The sequence below is a fragment of the Odocoileus virginianus genome, unplaced genomic scaffold, assembly GCF_023699985.2.
Source record: "Odocoileus virginianus isolate 20LAN1187 ecotype Illinois unplaced genomic scaffold, Ovbor_1.2 Unplaced_Scaffold_5, whole genome shotgun sequence".
Classification (NCBI taxonomy): Eukaryota; Metazoa; Chordata; class Mammalia; order Artiodactyla; family Cervidae; genus Odocoileus; species Odocoileus virginianus.
In genome coordinates this window covers 1,305,704-1,327,134 of record NW_027224267.1, presented here as the reverse complement: position 1 = coordinate 1,327,134, position 21,431 = coordinate 1,305,704, and the positions used below count along the sequence as shown (strand labels likewise).

Here is a 21,431-nt window from a genome sequence, read left to right as displayed (position 1 = left end):
CTGCACAGACAAGTCAGAAAAAGGAGCCACAAGCACGCAATGAACCACTCAGCCTCACTGATGCTCAAAAACGCAAAGTAAAACACGCTGTCTGTTACATGTCAGATTGACAAGCCACGGCTTCAAACAATCAGACGGTGTCAGTGAGGATGCAGGAAGACGGCCGCCCCTGTGCCCTGCTCACGAGGCTGTGGGCGGAGACCACCTTCGCGATGAACCATGTGGCACGTCGATCAGACCACACGTGCGGTCACTTCCTGTCATCTTCTCACTCCCAGAACCATGTTCCAGGAAAATCGTCAGAGATGCACACCCAGTTCTACAAACAAGCATTTTCATGACCTCTAACGGCACTGTGAACTGTAAACTTCACGTTTCTCATGGTGCATAAACCTTTACGTCACAATGTTCTGAAAAAATGTTTTAGTGATAGGAGAAAAATGCTCACTGGTATTTGCTGAATAAAAGAGATCTCAAAGATATACAATACCCATTTTATCATATATACACATACTTACTAAAGCTTAGAAAAGGAAAGGACCTCTTGTCAGGGGTCCCCACAAACACTCCCAGGCTCGACAGTCAGCTAGGAAGACTCACAGGACCAGGTCTGGGTTCCCACTCTACTGCCGGAGGGAGAGGGTTGATTTTTGAGCTGAAAAATAAGACGCGTGTCTGCATCCTGCTCCTTCAGTCAGACACACTCAAGAGCTGTGGGGTTTTGCCTTGTTCTGTTTTAAATTGGTCACCCTGTGCAGCATGTGGAACCTTAGTTCTCCAACCAGGGATCGAACCGGTGCCCCTTGCCGTGGAAGCATTGAGTCTTAATCACTGCTCTGCCGGGGGAGCTGCCCAGAGCTGTGGTTTGTTACAGCAGGAAGGTACAAGGCAGCGTGGGCAAACCACAAAGCACAGAGGGCGGAACCCGGGGGGAAACCAGGCACAAGCTCCCAGGAGCCCCGCCCCCCCCGCCCCGGTGGAGTCACACAGTGTCAACACCCACGACGCTCGCCCCTCGGCCCCGGGAAGCCCGTGGAGGCCCAGTGCCAGGGACCTGACTGGGGGCTGGCCACACGGGCCGCTCTGCCTGGCAGATCAAACCCGGGCTCCCAGGAGGACAGCAGGTGTGAGGGCTTTGCTGGTGGCTCAGCGGTAAAGAATCCACCTGCCAGTGCAGGAGATGTGGGTTTGATCCCCGGGTCGGGAAGATCCCCTGGAGGAGGGCATGGCTACCCACTGCGTGTTCCTGCCTGGTAAGTCCCAGGGACAGAGGAGACTGCTGGGCACAGTCCACGGGGCTGCAAAGGGTCGGACAGGACTGAGCGCAGCACACAGCGCGTGCTGTCTGCACCCCAGCGCGGGCCCAGGAGGGCAGGGCCGCCAGCAGGACGGTGGGCCGTCCTGAGACCCACGTCCCAGAGCCCAGCCAGCCCCATCTGCCTCAATAACACACGCGGGCTTGAGATCTTCCAAAATGGAAAAGCACATAGAACGCGGGGAATTAGAGCCATTATCTTGTAATAACTTCTCGTGAAGTGTCATCTATAAACATACTGAATCACGATGCTGCACATCTGAAACTGATAGATCATCCTACACTTCAATTGCTTAAAAAAGTACAAAGCACTTTCACAGGGGTTACCTCATCAACTCTTGCAAATACCCTTCGAGAAAAGCATAACAGAAAAGGAAGGTCGCCCCGTGACTCCGGGCGACTTATCCAAAGTCCGAGAGCTGGGCAGGAGAAAACAGAGTCCAGCTGCATGTTACCCAGGACACTTTACTCCTCACTGTCTGTACACACAGCCCACTCAGCTCCTAAAAGCGGGAACAAATGCCGACCTAGGGACGTGAGACAGCATCGAGGAAGGAGCAGGAGGCAGACATGTGTCTCATTTTTTAGCTCAAAAAGCGACCCTCCCCCTTGGGCAGTGGAGCCGGAACCCAGACCCGGTTCCCAGAGCCGAAACGCTGTGAGTCTGGTTCTTGGCTGGTCGTCCTTCGGGTTGAACGAGTGAGAAATCAGCCTGTAAAATTACCGTTAAGACTTCTCAGAGAGGCAGTGTGACTGTGACAGAAAAACCCACTTTATTCGGGAGAAAGGTCCTGGGAAAAGTGAGCATGGTCACAGGCATTGAACCAAGTCCCTCTGTCACAGGGAAACCCCAAGGCCCTCTGGGCGCACAGCGGCTCCTCGGAGCTGAAATTAAACCCCAGGCCCACTCTTCCGAAAAGGTTTCTTTTGTACATGTCTTCTACGAAAATTTCTGGGACTGACACGTCCTTCTCCAGATTGCCACCTCTGCCGGCCTTACTACCTCGGGCAGCAGCACCACACACGGACTGTGACCCAGACAGCAAGCAGCACCACCGCGACGACCCCATGAACGTGGCCCGGCCGCGCCCTCGGGTGCTCACAGGGGGAGCAGAAGTACCTACACCACAACTGTAAGACAGCTTGCTGACTGCAGTAGCGGCTTCAGCTCTGGCCCTCACTAGCCTGAATCAAAAAAATACACAGGTAGCACACACCACACGCCATCCCCATAAAGAGAGGGACGTTCAGGTCAAGCCAGGAGTGTGGCAGTGGGCACAGCGGTCCCTCCTGGAGGACAGTCCATTCAGGAGGTTCAAAACCACCCCAAACACATACACAAGGTCAGCCCAGGGTTTCAGGAATGCCCACGCCTCGGGGAGGAAGCGGACAGAGGACAGGCCATCTCAAGGCTCCGAAGTGAACGGAAATTCCCAGGCCCCCTCCCCAGATGGAAGGGGTCCAGAGAAGGCTACCCCGAACGTGTCCCATTACGGGGAGCAGAAAGGGAGGAACAGGGCCACCAGAGGCCCAAGATCTCCCAGCCCAGCTGCTAACTCAACCCCTGACTTTGGTCAAGGCGTTCAGCTTCCACGGGCCACAGTGAAGTCATCGGAAAACAGAAGGCACGAATTTGCCTTTTTCACAAAACAGCTGAGCGGATAAAATGAGCTAATGGATTTAAAAATTCCTAGTGAACTATGAAGCAAAACACAAACTTAAGGAACCATGATTACCGTTAAAAACAACCATGTAAAATCGAGTTAGAGGATGACAGCCTTTTCCTCCCGCCTTCGCCCCCAACTGAAGGCAACACGACCTGCAGCTGGGGTCTCTGGCTCGGACGCCCACAACACACACTGTGTCATTCCCTCCGAGTTCTCTGAGAGAGAAGCAAGAGGATGTGCAAGACCTCGTTTTAACTCCTCTGAGGGCCTCAAGTCATCCAACCATGGCATCACTGACTCAATGGTCACGAGTTTGAGTAAATTCTGGGAGTTGGTGATGGACAAGGAGGCCTGGCGTGCTGCAGTCCATGGGGTTGCGAAGAGTGGAACACGACTGAGCAACGGAACTGAGCTGAACTGAGGGCCTGAAGTCATCCAAAATCAGAGCGGGGCTGAGCGGAGAAGGGGACTGCCGCTGCTAGACTCGACAGCTGTCATCTGCTCACTCCTGGAGCGAAGGTGAAAGAGCATCCGGATGTCAAGTGATGACTCTCCCCCTTCCTGTGCTGAAAGCAGAGTTGCCACGCGGGTGGAATCCTGAAGACGGACTCTCGGAAGACATACCCGGGGTTCCGCGTGACCGCACTCAGCACCACCTTCGGCACTCAGGGTGCCCCCTCCTCGCAGCTGCCCCCACTCACGCCAGGGAAAGTTAACACACACTGCGGGCCCCTCCAACTCAGCACCGAGCAGACCACCAGCTCACGCCTCTCCCTGAGCTCGCAGGCAGCGACATTCCCCCAAAATCAGGCTGCAAAGTCCCAGGAACGCTGGTAAACGATTCCCAAATTGCTTTGTTCTTTCTCTGCTCCCGCGGAAGATGGATTGAAATGGTCAGTCTTAGAGTCTGAACTCAAAGAGCCCTCGACATCACCTGGCCCAACACTCCTGGTACGGCTGTGGGATGTGGCGGCCAGGAAAAGGAAGTAAATAGTCTGGGTTAGTGACAGAGCCGGAACCAAAACCTCCTTGCCGAGCCTCTGGTCCAAGCTCCCGCAACAACTCCAGCCTGTATTGTTTTTTTTTCTAATAAAGGAAAGGAAAACAAGGCCTGAGCGAAAGCCATGCAATCCATACAGAAGCCATTTGAGAGTTTATTCAGCACAGACTCCAAGGGAGGTGCCTCCTATCACATTACAAGCAAGAAGACGTACGAGTGACTCCAGTTGTTTGGACTTCTTACCTGTGTCAATAAAGCACAAACCCTACCCTCTGTTCCAAGGGCACATGGTGTACGCCCCTTTATCTTAACACTGACCATCTTCTATCAAGGCCATGTGTCCGTCCACCCCACCAGGCTGCTGTCCACAATGGCAGGGATCAGATACTGTCCTTCGAGCCCCAATGCCCATACGACACTCAATAAGTGATTACTGAACTACGTTAGCTACTACAACATTTTCAACTGGCATCGACAAAACTGATGTACTGAATTGAGTCGATGCAGATTTCATACCACACAGCTTAATCTTACCGTGTGGATTTAGCCTGCGTTCTGCTGTGTTATCATTCGCCAAATACTCAGTGAGCACCTACCAGGTGCCAGATATTGCTAAGCGAGGAGGACGGGGCACTGACAGCAACAACCAGATCCTGGTTCAAACAGAACTTCGAGTCTAACGGGCAAAGGGTGGGGACGCCCGGGTGGCTCAGCGGTAAGGAGTCCGCCTGCCAAGGCAGGAGACACGGGAGACGTGGATTCGAGCCCTGGGTCGGAAAGATCCCCTGGAGGAGGAAATGGTGACCCACTCCAGTATTCCTGCCCGGAAAATCCCACGGACGGAGACACCTCGTGGCTACAGTCCGTACGTGGGGTTGCGGACAGGACTGAGCGACTGAGCACAGACAGAGACAGACGAAAAAATACCAGTTTGATGGGAGAGAGCTAAGAAGGAAAGGCACAGTGGGCCACAGGAAGCACCTGACTTTGGATGACACAGAAATAACAGCACCTCAGCGCTCCCTCTAGCGTAGGATCACATCCCCTAAGGCTACTGATGAGGCCGCAATGAAACCGTCCCCTGGTGCCACAACTCACCGCAGAGGAGTGTCCAGGAAGAAATCCAAGAGGCAGACAGAGCTCCAGGACCCATCAGGCGACCGGATTAAAATCAGTTTTCAGAGGAAGGGCTCCAGTCGTGAACCCCCTTGGCTACACGCACTGGAAAGAAGGTGCTAACGGGGCTGCCATCTAAGTGGTGAGTTCACTCCACAAGTTGACACTAAAGAAACCTTTGCTTCAAAGCCTAGGGATGAACTATCTCTGACAAATGTATTAGCTTTGAATATGCACATTGAAAATCTAAACGACTGAAAAAAAAACTAATAAAAAAGAAAAACTATATGATGCAATCAGGGCAACTTTCCTGAATACTTGCTGTGTGCTGGTAGAGGCACTAAACTACGCACTTTATATATGTGTTTGCACTTAAACCTCAAAACCCTCCTGTGAGATGACAGCTGTTCCTGTCTTTACAGATGAAGAGAGTGGGATTTAGACAAGTCTTACAACTTTCCCCGAATGGCACGGCTCGTCAGCCAGAGCCAGGAAGCCTGACCCCACAGCCCTTGCTTAGAGGCAACGTTTATCAGCCGCTGGGCACAGAGCTGGAGCAGACGGAAGGGCAACAAACGCCCACACGGCACTAGACACCCCAGGTCATTCGAGCCCAATCAGACTAGACTCGCTGTGGTTCTGCGTAACAGCTGTCATCGCATTACTCCAGGAAGAGAAAGAAGAATGGGTAGAGGACCCCCAGCACAAACTGAGGGGCTGATACACACACTCACGGTAAATATTAATAGGATGTGAAACGTGAAAAACGTGAAAGTGTTAGTTGCTCAGCTATGTCTGACTCTTTGTGATCCCATGGACTGCATCCCTCCAGGCTCCTCCATCCATGGGATTCTCCAGCCAAGAATATTGGAGTGGGTAGCCATTTTCCTTCTCCATGGGATCTTCCCAACCCAGGGATCAAACCTGGGGCTCCCGCACTGCAAGAGGATTCTTTACCATCTGAACCATCAGGATGTAGCATTTATGTAATTTCCGTATCTATTTGTGCAATATTCCTAGTCACCCCAAAAGCACCCCAAACTCTTCTAAGCTGATGAAAGCAGAAGACGCCTGCATTACCCGGGACTCCCCTCACCTTGGACATTGGCTCTCAACCTCACCATAATCACCTGGGGCTCTTGTAAGGCCTCTAGATGCCAAAGCTCCATTCCCGGGGATTCTATTCCAACAGGTGTGCAGTGAGCACACATCCTCCAGTTCAGGAGAAGGGGTGCAATCCACAGTCCGGCCCTCGCACACTTCCACCAGCTCACCAACACTCACTGAAACTCCAGGCATGAGGAAATGAGGTAGAGTGAGACAAGTCTGGCTCAATGCCCTAAAAAAGAGTGTAGAGTTCTCTGTGCTTCTGGAATACAGGAACCAATGCCAGAGATTCATTCCCGTCCAAACCAAATAAACTCCCAGGTGCAAAAAGACTCTGGTGAAAGTTTACACACAAAACAACTTCCTTTATGTTCCCCATCAGTAGACAGGGATTAATTCTGAGCCATGAGAAAGCTGCAGGAAAGAAAAATTCAAGTCTGGGCCATTTTCCATCCTTGAAAGAGCACAGGGCATTTCCCTCTAAAGAGCACAGGGCATTTCAGCGTTACCACACTGTCAAGGATGGAAACAGAAAAGCCACACAATATAGAAAAGACAGCCAGTGGAGCTCAAGGGACTGAGAACTCCAGTCCTAGAAAGTGAAAGTCGCTCAGTCATGTCCGACTCTTTGTGACCCCATGGACTATACAGTTCGTGGAATTCTCCAGGCCAGAATACTGGAGTGGGTAGCCTTTCCCTTCTCCAGGGGATCTTCCCAACCCAGGGATCGAACCCATGTCTCCCACATTGTAGACTTTTTTACCAGCTAAGCCACAAGGGAAGTCCAAGAATACTGGAGTGGGTAGCCTATCCCTTCTCCAGCGGATCTTCCCAACCCAGGAATCTCCTGCATTGCAGGCAGATTCTTTACCAACTGAGCTATCAGTTCAGTCGCTCAGTCGTGTCTGACTCTTTGTGACCTCATGGACTGCAGCACTCCAGGCTTCCCTGTCCATCACCAACTCCCGGAACTTGCTCAAACTCACGTCTGAGTCAGTGATGCCATGCAACCATCTCATCCTCGGTTGTCCCCTTCTCCTCCTGCCTTCAAGCTTCCCCAGCATCAACTGAGCTATCAGGAAAGCCTAAGCCCTAGTCCTGGCCCCAGGGCCACTGAGCAACGTCACCTTAGGGAAGTCCATTGCCCTCTCTGGTCTCAGGGGGGCCACCAGCTGAATGAGAGGGTCAAGTATAAAAAGATAGGTGTCACCTCCAAAGTCTAAGAGTGATAAAAAGGAATTTCGCCAATGACCAGAAAAATAACTAAAGGACTTTGCCCATTCTTAAGCCATCACAAGTGAAAGCAGAGAACTAAGCAACCAGCCTACTTAGTAGCCAGGGTCAGCAGGACACATGTGCTCTGAGTCCTGTCCAAGAGCAGAGGGGTTATCATCCATGCATTCAGTCATTCATTCATCCCTCAAATACCTGACGTGTCTTCTACGTGCCAAAGGCTCCTCACTGCCCCTAACTCCAGCCCGTCTCCTGCAAGCCTTCTCCATGTCCACGTGTCACTACACTGCCTCGTCTAATCCTGAGAAGCCCTTTGCTGTGGGTGGCTGTTACAGATGAAAGTCACCACAGCCTAAGGAGGTTAAGAAATGGACTTGAGAGACCCCTCCTAGGCATCATTTTTCAGGGACCAGGGCCAGGCCAGAGCGGCAGGGTGTGGACGGCCCCCCCACCCTCTCCAGCCCCTTGGCTGACCCAGTACTCCCCAGAAAGCGATCAGATCCTGGCAGCTCTGTCATGGGCTGTTCTGAGGCCGCAAAAGCCTCAGTACCGGACTAATCCAGTCCATCTGTCTCCAGCAGATCTTTTACTTTTCATGCGGGTCACTTCTGTGAGCAGATGGGTTGAGAAAGGCTTTGGCAAGTTCCCACGAAGTGACTCCCCACCCGGTTCCCCCAGTCCTTCCCCTGCCCCCCCCCCACCCCCCCGTGGGCCACGAGCTGTCTTCTCCACAGCTCTCCAGGCGCGTTCCGTCCCTAAGGCACTGAGCTGATGCCAACAAATATAGGCAGGAAAGAGCCTCCTTTCCAGGCTGTGGGTGGGGGAGGGGCGTCTCGGGCAGCTGTAACTGCAATAGAGAGACCCTAATGCCGGGAAGGGGTGGGGGTGCCACACACAAGGACCCACTGGTGTCTTGAGGCAGACCTACGACCGGGCTTTAAATTATTCCAGAAACGCTGTTTACACCATGTCACCCCCACAGCACATAACCGCCTTAACAGACTGCAGAGCTTTCCTCCACGCATCTCATCTGCTCCTCCCTGCAGCCCTGTGTGTGATCCGCCAGGACGTTTCATCACACCCCTCTCTTGGGAGAATGAAACCAAAATGCACAGACATGGAGGAACTTCTCCAGCGACATCCAGCGAGTATCAGAACCGGGACGAGAGGCCTCCTGATGCGAGCATCAGCAGTGCTGCCAGCATCCCACGTGGTCCCTCCCAAGATTCTTCCCTGGTCTTACAGATGAGCAAGTTTGTCTCCCTAGAGTCCTTGGGATGCCCAAAGACAGGTCATCACGTTTCTAACAAAACGTGCACCCTTGCTGAGCTGGTTGCACAGGCGAATAGAATTCATTTGTGTTTTGGAAAGATCATTCTAGGAGCGATGTGGAAAATGAAGTACAGAAAGTATTCTCTGACAAGGAAAGAATTCAATGTTTATTACAACGATTCAAATGCAACACGACGAAGTTCTAGCCCAGAGCCGAAACAGCGAGAAGAGAGAGAGAAAAAAAGACACATGAAAGAAATGTACAACGAGGTTTAATTAGACCCAGAGGTGAAAGAAGGAGAGTAAGAACCATGGAGGGGTCTAGTCTGAGCGACGAATAAGGATGCATTAAGTCAGTAAAAACAAGCCGGGCAGGGCAGTCAGATCTGGAAGAGAGAGGGGGAAGAGGCTGGACCTGAGCTGCAGAAGCAACTCCAGTTGAGGGACACAGTCATTTTTAACATTCGACCATTTTTTCTATCTTGTGTTGGGGTATAAGCCAATTAATAAACAAATGTTGTGACAGTTTCAGGTGAACAGCTAAGGGACTCAGCCACATATGCATTTGAATCCATCCTCACCCAGACCCCCTGCCCACCCAGGCTGCCACAAAACATCGAGCAGAGTTCCATGTGGTGTACAGTAGGTCCTTGCTGGTTATCCATTTTAAATATACCAACACACTCGATCATTTTTGATTTCGAAAGTCCAGCACAGAGCAGACTAGACCCCCGAAACTGTGGAAGGGAGCAAGGGAAGAAAAGCAAGGAGTGAACTCAGCAGAAGCGACCACGCAGACACCAGGGGCTGGGGGAGAAGCTGGGCAATTGACCCACCGTCAGGTTCACCGGCTCCTTCATCTAGTCAATGACCCAGGGCCTGGACAGACGAGCTGGAAAGCCCTGCAGAGCCCCGGGAGCTCACACAACAGGGAGCTCAGGACTGAATGGGGGAGACAAATGACCAGACAGCGCGCGAATCACAGCAGAAGCCGGCGCAGTGAAGGAGCAGCAGCAGCAGCGGTGAGAGGTCATTCACACTGTCCGTTTTTTAACGCGCACGAATCTGCTGTTCAAACAACACTGTCAAGGCAAAGCACCTTCAGTCCTGCAGAGTATCCTCAGAGCCACCCAGAGGCCTCAGCAAAACCAAAATTCTGATTTCAAGGGACTGCCCTGGTGGTCCAGTGGTTAAGACGCCGAGCTTCCAATGCAGGGGCTGCAGGTTCGATCCCTCGTCGGGGAACTAAGATCCCTCATGCCGCACAGCAAGGCAAAAAAAGAAAAATGCTGACTCCAGAGGTGGAGGCATGATAATCTGCATCTGTAACAAGCTCCCGAGTGACAGAGGCGTGCTCCAAGTGACCACCACACTTGGAGAACCGCTGCTCCGAGGCACAAGGAGAGGAAAGGGCAGGGCTGGCCCGGGCAAAGTATTAGGAAAGGTCTTAACACTGAGGAGCCAATTCTGCCATTAACTCCGTGTGCGCCCTTCATCAAGTCATCCAAATTCTCTGAGCTGTGGCTTCCTGATATCAAAAGGAGGGTATGCACTGCCATGGCAGTCTTCAGAAGGAAAGCAAACTGAATGTGTGGTGAAGGAAATACTCGTAGTATTTCCTCCTGAAGACTGTCATGGCAGTGGGTCGGGAAGATCCCTTGGAGAAGGGATAGGCTACCCACCCCAGAATTCTTGGGCTTCCCTTGTGGCTCAGCTGGTAAAGAATATGCCTGCAACTCGGGGGACCTGGCTTGGATCCCTGGGTTGGGAAGATCCCCTGGAGAAGGGAACAGTTACCTACTCCAGTATTCTGGCCTGGAAAATTCCATGGACTGTATAGTCCATGGGGTCACAAAGAGTCGGACATGACTGACAGACTTTCACATTCAAATTGATGGTGATTTCCAAAGGATAGGATTAGAGTGATTTTTTTAAAAAACATTCACATGTGTACTTTTCTGCATTGTTTTGATTTCTTTATAATGGGCATATAAAATCTCTTTAGAATCATAAAGATTCTTGAAAAGCCAAAAGTTCTTAAATTCCTCTAGAAGAGTTCTCCAGTGAATAACAAAACCAGTTGAATGCTTAGCAACCAGCATATTTTTATTAAACTTTTTTACTTTGAAATAATTGTAGACTAACATGTAATTATCAGAAAGAAGAAATCCCACATACTCTTTTCTAATCTTTATTTTCTATTGGAGCATAGTTGACTCATAATATTTATGTGTTAATTTCATGTGTTCAGCAAAGTGATTCAGTTAAACAAACATATATAATCTCATATGATCTTTTAAAAAATATTTATTTGGCTGCACCGGGTCTTAGTTGTGGCACACAAGCTCTGAGTCGTGGCGTGTGGGATCTAACTCCCCAGTCAGGAATGGTGGGAACCCAGGCCCCCTGCAGTGGGAGCACAGAGTCTTAACCACTGGACCAATAGGGAAATCCTTAATCTCACATAAAGTGTCAGTTGCTAAGTCATGTCTGACTCTTTCGACCCCATGGACTGTAGCCCACCAGCCTCCTCTGTCCGTGGAATTCTCCAGGCAAGAATACTGGAGTGGGTTGCCATTCTCTTCTCCAGGGAATCTTCCCAACCCAGGGATCAAACCTAGGTCTCCTGCATTGCAGGCAGATTCTTTACCATCTGAGCCGCCAGGGAAGCCCCCAATTCCGTATATTCTTTACCTAATTTCTCCCAGTGGTAACATCTTACAAAACCATAACACAATCTCACAACAGGATGCTGGCATCACAACAGTCAAAACACAGTCCACCTGCAGCACCACAGGGATTCCTCACATTGCCCTTCTATAATCACTCCCCTCCCTGCTTGCCTCCTCCCCCCTTCTTAGCCTCTAGCCCATTAATTTGCTCACCATTTACACAATTCTGTAATTTCAAGAATGCTGTATAAATGGACTCATACATTGTGTAAACTTCGGGAGTTGGCTTTCTTTCTCATTCAGTATAATTCTCTGGACAGCAAGGAGATCAAACCAGTCAATCATAAAGGAAATCAACCCTAAATACTCACTGGAAGGACTGTCGCTGAAGCTACATCTCCAATAATTTGGCCACGTGATGTGAAGAGCCGACTCATGGGAAAGATCCCGAGGCTGGGAAAGACTGAAGGCAAAAGAAGGGGCTGGCAGAGGATGAGATGACTGGATAGCAAACTCCGTGAGTTAGTGGAGGACAGAGGGGCCTGGTGTGCCACAGTCCATGGGGTCCCAGTCAGACACGACTTAGCGACCGAACAAAAAATTATCCTCTGGAGATGCACACAGGTTGTCACAATTCTTTTTACTGCAGAGTCAGGTTCCATGGGATTGGAGGTACCATATCCCTTAAACCTACTCAGCCCCTGAAGACATCTGGTTTATCTCCAATTTCTGCGTATTACGAACAAAGCTGCCATGAACATTCATACTCAGGTTTTTATGTGAACCTAAGTCCTCATTTCTCTGGATAAATTTGCCCCAAAGTGCTGAGTCATATGGTAGTTGCACATTTAGTTTTTAGTTTTCTTTTTGTTTTTGTTTTTTTTTATATTAGAGGATAGTTGATTAACAATGCTGTGTTAGTTTCAAGTATCCAGTAAAGCGATTCACTTACATATACATGTGTCTACTCTTTTTCAATTTCTTTTTCCAATTATTTTCCCATTTACGCTGTTACAGAATATTGAGCAGAGCTCCCTGTGTTATATGGTAGGTCCCTGTTGGTTATCCATTTTACATATAGCAGTGTGTACCTGTCCATCCAAACTCCCAAACTCCCTAACTGTCCCACATGTGTTGTTTGCTTTTTTTTTTTTAAATAAACTGACAATCTGTTCTCCAAACTGGTTATACTACTTCCCATCAGCCATGAATGACCCAGTTTTTCTGAATCCTCACCAGCATTTAGTGGGGTCACAATTTTTTATTTTAGCCAATTCCTGGAGGTGTGCAGTAATACCTCACTGCGGTCTTAATCTGCATTTCACCAAGGGTTAATGATATTCAAGATATTTTTATGTGCATACTTCTCATCTGTGCATCCTCTTTAATGAAATGTCTCTTCATGTCTTTTATTAATTTTCTATTTAGACTGTTAATGTTACTGCTGAATTTTGAGAGTTCTTTTTTAATATATATATATATTCTAAATACTAGGCCTTTAGCACATATGTGGTTTGTAAATATTTTCTCCTGGTCTGCAGCTTGTCTTTTCAACCTCTTAACACAGTCTTTTGTTTTTCCCTCTACACAGGAAGATGACATGTTTGTTTAACTGGTTTATTTTTATTAAAGGAGAGTTGATTTACAATATTATATTAGTTTTCAGATATACAACATAGTGATTCAATGTTTTATAGATTATGCTCCATTTAAAGCTATCACAAAATACTGGCTATATTCTCTGTGCTATCCAATCTACCCTTGCAGCTTATTTTACAATTTTTTTATGTAAGAGTAGTTTGTACCTCTCAGTTCCCACTCTTACCTTTTCTCTCCTTCCCCTTTCCCACTGGCAAAATCTTCCGCAGAGCAAAAGTTTCAATTCTGATGAAGTCCAATGTATCAGGTTTTCCTTTCATGGGTTGTGCTTTCAGGGTCAAGTCCACACAAGAATGTTTTGCTTAGCCCTAAACCTTACAGGGCTTCCAGGTGGCACCGTGGTAAAGAACCCACCTGCCAACACAGGAGAAGCAGGAAACTCAGGTTCGATCCTTGGGCTGGGAGATCCCCTGGAGGAAGAAACGGCAACCCACTCCAGTATTCAGTTCAGTTCAGTCTCTCAGTTATGTCCAGCTCTGCGAGCCCATGGACTGCAGCACGCCAGGCTTCTCTGTCTTTCACTATCTCCCAGAGCTTGCTCAAACTCATGTCCATTGAGTCGGTGATGCCATCCAATCATCTCATCCTCTGTCATCCCCTTCTCCTGCCTTCAATCTTTCCCAGCATCAGGGTCTTTTCCAATGAGTCAGTTCTTCACATCAGGTGGCCAAAGTATTGGAGCTTCAGCTTCAGTATCAGTCCTTCCAATGAATATTCAGGGATGATTTCCTTCAGGATTATTGCCTGGAAAATCCCATGGACAGAAAAGCCTAGTGGGCTACAGTCCATGGAGTCACAAAGAGTCGGACACAACCGAGCAACCAAGCACAAACCTTAAAGATTTTCTGTTTTGTTTCTTTTTTCCTCAGAGTTTAATAGTTTTACATTTTACATTTAAGTCCGTGGTCCATTTTGAGCTAGTTTTTGTATAAGGTGTGAGGCTGAGATCAAAGTTCTTTTTTTTTTTTTTCTGGCCTGTGGTTGCTCCAGGCAACCAGCTCCAAGTTTTAATGAAATTAAAAATCATGCTGGTTCATCATCTATATTACAGTAAGTATAGTTTTGTGAAGCTTTAATTCTAATTATATACTGAACAATGTAAAATGTCCAGTTTGAAAGTTTGGAAACTATAAGTATTCTTTCCTTAATATTCTGATTTTCTACCTATGATAGCAGATCCTGTTGACATGAGTATCACAAGGAAAGCCTAAGCAACAGCTCGAAGTGTGTAATAATTAAAACAATTAGCATGTGTGTCTATTAATTAGGGATTCATTTCCCTTGGGCTTCCCAAGCGGCACTATGATACAGGTCAAACAACTTGCCTGCCAATGCAGGAGATGTAAGAGATGTGGGTTTAATCCCTGGGTCTGGAATCCCTTGAAGGAGGAAATGGCAACCCACTCCAGGATTCTTGCCTAGAGAATCCCATAGACAGAGGAGCCTGGTGGGTACAGTCCACAGGATTGCTCAGAGTTGGACATGACTGAAGCGACTTAGCATATGTCGGGGAAAAGGTCATCACTATAAAGCCCTGTGACTGAATAATAAATACGTGTATCAAGGGCAAACCTAAAGTGTAAAATGCAAGACTGAAATATAAGCTTTCAAATACTCCATATTATTGAAGGCAAGGAAGTTTACTTCAAGTAAATATCTGTTAATAATAAAGATACATAAAGGCAGCTACATCAGGGCCATTCCGACCTAAGTTCAGCTCTATGGCCTCCAGGAGTTATAAGCCCATTTTGGAATCAGACTATCCATCTACACAGACAACCTGTGTTTGATTCTGCTTTGCCACTTCCTGGCTGTGTGACTTTGGGAGGATGTCTCAAGCTCTCTGAGCTAAATCCCCTCCCCATTAACTGGGATAGATGGGTAAACACCATCTATCTTAGCTGGTTGAGTGTGAGGATTAAAAGCCACTTCTCAATGCCTGGCACACGGTCCACCTCTCGCTTAAGAGTAGCTGTTATCATTATTGAAGGGAAGTAAAATCTTATTAATTTTCTCGGGTTCACTCAACATGTAACTAGCAAAGAAGAGCAAATGAAGGAAACCAAAGTATTTGCTCAATTTTTAATAAGAAATATTTCAAAAGAAAGAAAAGAAAACAGGGAGAAGGAGGAGAAGGAAGGGGAGGCAGAGGGTGGGCAGGGGTTTCAGACAACACATTACAGACTCTGCCGACTTGGACCGTCACCAGAGACCACCGAACAGAGAGGAGTACTTCCTCCACCAGAATACACCTCCCAAGGTGCTCAGGAGTCAGGAGCACCTTCAATCGGGGGGCAGTGTGCTTCAGGCGGGAGAGCTGCAATTTCCTTAAAGGAGCTGCAGCACAAAAAGTGACCCACAGAGGAGGTACCAGCTGCTGTAACTACTTGGTGACAAAAGCTGAAGTCACACCGTCTGTATAGGAGACACCCAAATAAAACGCGCCGAAAGAGCAGGGGACGCACAGAGGAGAAACCCCCGCCCCTCTGTGTCAGCCTGATGCGCTGCTACAGGCACGTTCATCGATGACCCCACGGCCCTGGGCACTGCCTCTTGCCACACTATCCAAAGCTCTCTGCTCGCCGCTGCTACAGGCACATTCATAACCAATGACCCCATGGCCCTGGGCACTGCCTCTTGCCACACTATCCAAAGCTCTCTGCTCGCCGCTGCTACAGGCACGTTCATAACCGATGACCCCACGGCCCTGGGCACTGCCTCTTGCCACACTATCCAAAGCTCTCTGCTTGCCGCTGCTACAGGCACATTCATAACCAATGACCCCACGGCCCTGGGCACTGCCTCTTGCCACACTATCCAAAGCTCTCTGCTCGCATGCACACAACACGGGCTGCCCTGGTGGCCCAGCAATAAAGAATCTGCCTGCAATAAGGGAAACACACGTTCAATCCCTGGCCTGGAATATCCTCTGGAGGAGGAAATGGCAACCCACTGCAGTATTCTTCCCTGGAGAATCCCATGGACAGAGGAGCCTGGAGGGCTACAGTCCAAGGGATCACAAAGAGTCGGACACGGCTGAGCGACTGAGCACTCAACATGCGTGTCACCCAGCAAACTGCCGGGCCCTGCTCTAACCCTGTGGCCTCGGAGCAAAGCCCAAGGTGTGGGAAAACCTTCTTCCAAGTGGGGGAAAGCGGGAAAGTCTGATGCATCACAACCAGCATCAAATCCACGTGCTACGAGATACCCACTGAGCCACTCGCAGGCACAGCACTCTAGTCCCTGTGACGCCCCCCCCACAGGAGTTAGGGGGTGACAGCAGGCCAGCTAGGGTGCAGCAGCACTAACCTTCAAGGCCGTGACTCAGGCCGTTTTACATTAGAGGTCACTCAGTCTCAGGTTATCTTGGGCTTCCCTGGTGGTTCAGCTGGTAAAGAACCTGCCTGCAATGCAGGAGACCAGGGTTTGATCCCTGGGGTTGGGAAGATCCCCCAGAGAAGGGAAAGGCTACCCACTCCAGTATTCTGGCCTGGAGAATCCCATGGGCTGTATCGCCCACGGGGGTCACAAAAAGTCGAACACGACTGAGTGACTTTCGCTTTCAGTCTCTGGTGAGCCAAAATCAAAATCAAGTCTCTCTGGGAAGTGTCTCTGCAATAACTGAGCCTCAGACCGGGCTGCAGGAACATCAGAGTCGCATGCATTGTCCAGAGACCCCTCCCTCTGCTCCCCACAGGGCCCCTCCCTCCTTCCACGAGCAGGTCTGGTGCCTGCGGACTGTCTCCCCTGTGTGAAAGTGAAAGTGTCAGCTGCTCGGTCGTGTCCAACTCTTTGGGACCCCATGGACTGCAGCCCGCCAGGCTCCTCTGTCCGTGGGATTCTCCAGGCAAGAACACTGGAGTGAGTTGCCATGACCTCCTCCAGAGGACCTTCCTGACCCAGGAATCGAACTCAGGTCTCTTGCCCTGTACCCCATCCCTAAATGCAATTTCATGTCAGCACCCATTACAGACGACATGCTCAATAAACACTTCCTGAAACTAGCAGTGTGCTGTGTCTCTCAGAAATAATGCCAAGAGCTTGAGCAAGCAACTGAGCTGCTCTCCACCTCGGTTTCGCTGAGCGCAGCCTCAGCAGTCACAGCCCACGGGCTTAGTTGCTCTGCAGCATGTGGGATCTTCCTGGACCAGGGATTGAACCTGTGTCCCCTGCATTGGCAGGCAGATTCTTAACCACTGGACCACTGGGGAAGTCCTCTAATTTTTTAATATTTCTAACAAGAAGAGAAAGATGAAAGATAGTATACAATGACAGTGACCAGACCGTGCAAAAGCAGAGCTGTGACCCTCAGCCTGCAGCCGCCAGCCCAGAGAGCCAGCCTGCTGTGAGTCAGACCTTCAGGAGGACAGACTGCTGTCTCCACGGACAACCCAGGAAGCCAGACAGCAACCCCCGTGACAATCGGCCAGGACCAGACTGATATCTAATGGCCTTCCTAGTCTTTGTCCTGCTTCCAACTCAGGACCAACCTCCCTGCCCCCTGAACAGTAACCTGGACACTCCTCTAGAGAGCCTGCAGCCCCCAACTCCATCAGGCCCCGTGAGCCCCCTTTCCTCCACTAGAAAGCTCACCCCCTCCTCTGAGCCTCTGCCAAGCACAAGTGACGGAGGCCAACCCCTTTGCTCTAAGCAGCTCTTAATAAATAGCCTTCGCCTCTCTCAGGCGGTTGGTCTCCGTTTACTTCCACAGAGAAAAGTCCTCCTAAACCAGGGGCTTCGCTCCAGATGGCCAGTCCCTAATGTAGAAGCCCAGTGTGGCAGATTCCAAGTCTGGAGAGACCTCATGTCCCTAGGGCCCTCTTTCCACAAAACCTCACTTTCTTGAGGTTTGAATCACGACCCTGCTATCCAGGGAAGGAACCAAGTGTCCGGGAAAGATCAAGGGCTTTGAGGTCAAACCCTTGAGTTCATCAAACATTTCATTTTCCCCACTTGTAATTATGTGACCTTGAGCAACTTTAACATCTCTAAGCCTCCATCTTCATCTTCATCAAAAATATTTAGCTCTAAAATGATATTATAGGGGACACTTCTGTAAGACCGCTGGCGAGTACCAGGTGCTTGGCAAGTGTGGGGCCCCTCCTCCTGGCCCGCCTTCCCCCACAGTGGGAAACACAAGACGCCCCATCAGCAGGCTGGCGGTCCCCACGCCTGAAGCCTTGTATTCACAGGAGTCGCAGTGCTATCCAGTGCAACCCAAAGACAGGATTTGTTTCCACTTTCCACCTGGGTATGAGACGCTTCTAAGTCATGCTACATGAGCCGTGACACGGAAGTGGTTTTTCTGCACCACCCCACGCTGGTATTCCCAGGAGACTTGACCGACTCTGAAATCCTCTTCAGAGACGGTCTGGGGGCCTGCAGTGCCGCAGTCACACCTGGCCGCCCTCCCTGGGGCTCAGGCAATGCAGACAGACCGCCAGGACTTCAGGGGCCTTGGAAGCACCTTCCACTGTGGGACAAAGGATGGCTCAGCCTCAGAGAGCAGGCAGCGTGGGAGTCAGTCACAGCAGCCCTTCTGCCCAAGAGGCCGTCTGTCCACGCTTCTGGCGTCCTGGGGACACGCTGAGTGCTCTCTGCCTTGTCTCTCCGTCTCTGGGCCCTGGTGGCAGCCGTCTTTGGGCAGCTGGAGGCCTGGGCCCAGGCCGGGCAACACACCTCTGCACCACGCCTGCCAGCTGTCCCACCAGGCGGGAGATGCAGGCTCCTCTGTCCAGCCCAGGCGCCTCCAACCTGCTGAACATCCAAAACTGGACTCATAGAAATCAGCGGTGCAGAGACGATGCCTTTTTCTGCACTAAGAAACAGAGATTTCAGGAAAAGGCATCCGAGTGAGACAGGGTGGCTGGAATCGTCGGTTCTGCTGTGGAAAGCCGATGCCCCATGCAACGTCCCCCTTAGGACCACCCCTCGGTGGTCCCTTCGCCCACCTTCCGAAACCGCAGCATCTTGTGCGGCCCTCCCTAACAGCCTACGGTCAGTCTCCGTACAAGGCCCCTCCCGATGTGTGCGGCGGGCAGGGACCGCTGCACCCAACCCGCCGAGCCACTGAACGCGGGAGGGAAGGGAGGCGGGAGCAGAGACACCGCAGGCCCGCCGGGCGGGCCAACAGCAGCCAGGCTGCCCGGCGGCACTGCTCTGCCCACTGCTGTGTTCTGAGGGGCTGCCAGAGGACAGCCCACGGGCGCTCCGCTCACCGGGTGTGGGCCACCGGAACGTCCTAACAAACGCAGAGGCCGGGCCGCACGCTCCTCACGGCTCTGGTGTTGGCGTTGGAATCCCACCTCCTTCGTGATCTTGGGAGAGTTCCTCTCTGTCTCGTCACCTCGTTGTTTTTACCTCGAAGTAACTACCAACACTGTTAGTTTCAGGCAGGCAACCTAACTACTTGACACATGCAAGTACTGTGAAAGGACCACATTAGCATCAATCACCACACACAGTTACAATTTTTTTTTTCTTGTGATGGGAACACTTACCATCTACTTGCTCAGCTACTTTTAAACGTACAATGCAGTATTGTTAACTTTAGCCTCCGTGAGTCTTCATCTCATTTTGTCAACTGCAAAAGGAGGACATTACCTCCCCAAGAGCTGCTGAAAAGGTTAAAAGAGATACAGATGGAGAGTGTCTGGCATGGTGCCTGAGACGTAGTTAGCACTCCGTAAACAGTGCCAGCCATGATGGGGGTGGTGGCTCAAACTCCAAAAGGCAATGTTAGACTTTCTAGACCACTCAGTCCCACTTACCGTGAAGACACGAGCTTCCCCGGTGGCCCAGCAGTAAAGAATCCGCATGCAATGCAGGAGCTGCAGGAGACTGGGGTTCGATCCCTGGGTCGGGAAGATCCCCTGGAGGAGGACATGGCAACCCACTCCAGTATTCCTGCCTGGAGAATCCCACGGACAGAGGAGCCTGGTGGGCTACAGTCCACAGGGTCACAGAGAGTCGGACAGGACTGAAGCGACTTAGCACACATGGATCACGAACACACAGTACGTCTGGGCTTCTTAGAGGGTCCTACAGGCTGAACGTCCATGTCCCCTCAGACTTCATATGTTGAAATCTAGTCCCCAGTGTCTCAGTATTAGAGGAGTGGGGCCTCTGGGAAGTGATTAGGTCATGAGGGTGGGGTGCCCCTGGAGGGGATTAGTTCCCTTAGTTAGACCCCAGTCAGCGCCCATGTCCCTCCAACATATGAGGACACAACCAGAGATGCTGTCTGTGAGCCAGGACGCAGGTCCTCACTGGATACAGAATCGGCCAGCACCTTGAGCTCAGACTTCCAGCCTCCAGAATGGTGAGAAAGAAACTCCTGTTGCTCATAAAGCACCCGGTCTATATGTTCTGTTATAGCAACCTAAACAAGCTAAGACAGTGGGTCACACGTTAAGCACAGGAAAACTCAAATGATTAAGCCATCTAGAGAAAAAAACTCAACTCACTTAGGACTGCCCAACACACAAATTTGTATTCATTGGGAAGATGGGATTTTAAAAGAAAGCATCATGCCCCATGTCCCCAAGAACCGTCCCTGACTCTCACGGTTAAATTAATTGAGAATCACATGGTGAAAATGTTTAGGCAAACCCTTGACTGGTTTCAAAAGTCATTCGAAAAGTAGGGCTCCAAAATGACTTTCATATGCAGTCTTTCTCTTGGACATTCACCACAAAGCTCTTCATCAAACGTCCCCTAGAAGGCACTCTGTCCTGTTCCCAAGAAGTCACTTCTATAACTTCCTGACAGAAAGGTCCACGCTAGATGACAACCCCAAACCTAACTCAACCTGAAGTCGCTCAGTCGTGTCCGACTCTTTGTGATCCCATGGGCTGTAGCCTACCAGGCTCCTCCGTCCATGGGATTTTCCAGGCAAGAGTACTGGAGTGGGTTGCCATTTCTTTCTCTAGGAGATCTTGCCCGACCCAGGGATTGAACCCAGGTCTCCCGACGCTTTACCACCTAGCCACCAGGGAAGTCTACCTACCGTGGCTAAAAACGCCCTCGTTTGGGAATTCCCAGCTGCCCAGTGGTTAGGACGTGAGCCTTCGCTGCTGTCGGGGAACTAAGATCCCACAAACCATAGAGCATGGCCAAAAAAAAATTTAAAAAAAAATACCCCTCATCTGTCACACCATCATTTAACGTCCAGAGCTAGAATCCATCGTTATTACTACTTCCTTTTCCTTTTCTTGATAAACTTACAAGTAAAGTATTAACACAACCCAAAAAAAGGAGGCTCCTAAATGCCACTGCCCCCAGAGACCGCATATGCCTTGGGCACTGGGTCAGGTAAAAAGACACAGGATTCCAAACTCTGGACCCACTGACGGCAGCTCCTCACAGAGTGGACAATCTTAAGTGCACAA

At 50.2% G+C, this 21,431-nt stretch overlaps 1 protein-coding gene across 3 annotated transcripts in view; it reads right to left on the bottom strand.

Annotated features, from left to right (window-relative positions):
* The window catches only part of AFAP1 (actin filament associated protein 1), a 148,714-nt gene that overhangs the window by 117,656 nt on the left and 9,627 nt on the right, over positions 1–21,431 (bottom strand). The window contains exons 1-2 of one of the 3 annotated variants that reach the window (XM_070462508.1): positions 19,542–19,833; positions 19,260–19,411 (exon numbers count right to left, since the gene is read on the bottom strand). The exons of the other annotated variants lie outside the window; for them this stretch is intronic. The gene's annotated coding sequence lies outside the window, so the exon portion shown is untranslated. Of the gene's footprint in view, positions 1–19,259; positions 19,412–19,541; positions 19,834–21,431 lie in introns of those variants that run through there. 3 annotated transcript variants of the gene reach the window in all.